Source organism: Athene noctua, unplaced genomic scaffold, assembly GCF_965140245.1.
Source record: "Athene noctua unplaced genomic scaffold, bAthNoc1.hap1.1 HAP1_HAP1_scaffold_204, whole genome shotgun sequence".
Lineage (NCBI taxonomy): Eukaryota > Metazoa > Chordata > Aves > Strigiformes > Strigidae > Athene > Athene noctua.
Genome location: NW_027437673.1, coordinates 72,501 through 75,000, shown reverse-complemented (window position 1 = coordinate 75,000; position 2,500 = coordinate 72,501). Strand labels below are relative to the sequence as shown.

The 2,500-nt window shown below is 43.9% G+C and overlaps 1 pseudogene; it reads left to right on the top strand.

The window, feature by feature from the left end:
* The window catches only part of LOC141955392 (28S ribosomal RNA), an 8,724-nt pseudogene that overhangs the window by 3,401 nt on the left and 2,823 nt on the right, over window positions 1-2,500 (top strand).

The following is a 2,500-nucleotide window of genomic DNA, read 5'->3' as shown; positions in this document are numbered from 1 at the left end:
ACAACTTATTTATCAAGAACAGAAATTACATAATAATACAAATTACCAAATTAATTCAAAAGAGGAAACGGTAAATTTAGCAAATATAACAATATTTAATTCAAATGAATATATTGATAATGACACCACCAATGCACAATATGATGGTTTAGCTTTGTTTCCCGAGGTGTATGAAGAACCTTCCACTCCAGAGCCCAAGATTAATAAAGGAAGGGCTGCTGAAGTGGAGGGGGACCCCATATCACCAAAGGACATGGCTCAACCGTCTCCGCAAGGTTTAGCCATGCTACCGGAGGAGGGTGAAGAACCTTCCCCTTCGGGACCCAGGATTAATAAAAGAAGGGTCACTGAGGGAGAGGGGGACTCCACACCACTACCGGCCATGGTTCAACCAGATCCTCTATCGCCTCCTTCTCATCCCAATAGTACACCCGTACCCAATACACCGGTACTTAAAATTCCATCCAAAGAACATTCTTGTCCATATTGTAAAACTATACTTAATAAAATATCATCATTAATAGAACACCTGCAGAGAACCCACGGGAAAAGGAAGATCTTATTTGAATGTAATAAATGTGGTAGAACTAATGAGAAACACCATAGTATAGCATGTCATGTCCCCAAATGTAAAGGGGCTGTAAATAAGGAGCCAGTGAGTGGCTTTTCATGTGAGGAATGCAATAAAATATTTACAACTAAAATAGGATTAGGACAGCATAAACGTCTGGTCCACCCCATACTTCGTAATCAGGAACGTATCGCGGCATCCCATCCAAAAGAAAATTCTGCTAGGGGATTACATAAAAAATGCTGGTCAGAGGAAGAAGTCGCCCTATTAATCAAATTAGACCAACAATACAAGGGGACCAGAGATATCAATAAACTCATTGCAGAACATATTCCATCCAAAACACCAAAACAAATCAGTGATAAGAGACGAGACCTTCATAAAAAACCTCCAGCGGAAGTGGAAGATGATAACCAAGACTGGGTACAACACCTGGAAACAGCTGGAGAGACTGATGAACACCCTATAGCAGAAGGTATAAGAACCCAGTATAAGAGAACAGTTTCAAGATGGATAACATCAGAAAAGCTGCCCATTCTTCAAGACACATTTAGAAAGGTGCTCGATGGTGATGGCAATGCGGCCGACCTAATTGAAGATTCATTTGAGACCTGCTTCTCATCTCGCCTCGACCTATCTCAAGAAACGAAGGCCACCCAAAAGAAGAAGCACCAGGTGACCCGAAAAGCCCACCCTGCAAAAACATCAACGGAGTGGATGAAGAAGAGAGCCAGGAGAAGGGGACAGTTCCTGAGGTTCCAGCGCCTATTCCAAATGGACAGAAGAAAGCTGGCCAGTATCATACTGGATGACGTGGAGTCCTTGAGATGCAACATCCCTCTGGCAGAACTACACAAGACCTTCCAAACGAGATGGGAAACAACAGGATCGTTTCAGGGTCTAGGTGGCTTCTTCTCGAGGGGCAGATCAGACAACACCGCTTTCGAACTTATGATCACAAGCAAAGAGATCAAGAAAAACATCAAAGAGATGAGCAAGCATGCAGCCCCAGGGCCGGACGGATTAGATCTGAGGCACCTCGTGGGGATGGATCCGGACCACACACAGCTGATGGAACTATTCAACCTGTGGCTGCTATCAGGCGCCATTCCAGACGTCATCAAGGAATGCAGAACTGTATTAATATCTAAATCAGCCTTACAGGAGCGTCAGACCGACATCAACAACTGGCGACCAATCACCATCGGATCGATAGTCCTGAGGCTGTTCTCCAGGATCCTGACAGCGAGAATAACAAAAGCATGCCCGATCAATCCGAGACAGAGGGGATTTATAAGATCATCAGGATGTTCTGAAAACCTGAAGCTCCTGAAGCTACTGATAAGACATGCAAAGACTGAACGACGGCCCCTGGGAGTGGTATTTGTCGACATTGCCAAAGCCTTCGACACCGTCAGCCATGCTCATATAATAGAAGTTCTGAGACAGAAAGGGGTTGACAATCACATCATCAGCCTCATCTCCAATATGTACAAGAATACCAAAACATACATTGATACGAAGAAGGAGCAGTCAGAGTCTATTAGGATTCAGATCGGTGTTAAGCAGGGTGATCCGATGTCTCCGATCCTATTTAATCTAGCTATAGATCCTCTCCTGTGCAAACTGGAAGAGGAAGGTCTTGGTTATCAGCACCACACGAAGCAAATAACAACTATGGCATTCGCTGATGATCTAGTATTACTAAGTAGCTCTTGGGAGGGGATGCAAAAGAACTTGGACATTGTTAGAATATTCTGTGACCTAACAGGTCTCAAAACACAAGGGGAAAAATGTCACGGCTTTTACATCAAGCCGACAAAAGACTCATATACCATCAATGACTGTCCCCCATGGACTATCAAAGGCACTCCCCTCAATATGATACACCCAAACAACACCGAGAAATATCTGGGATTGTATATTGAC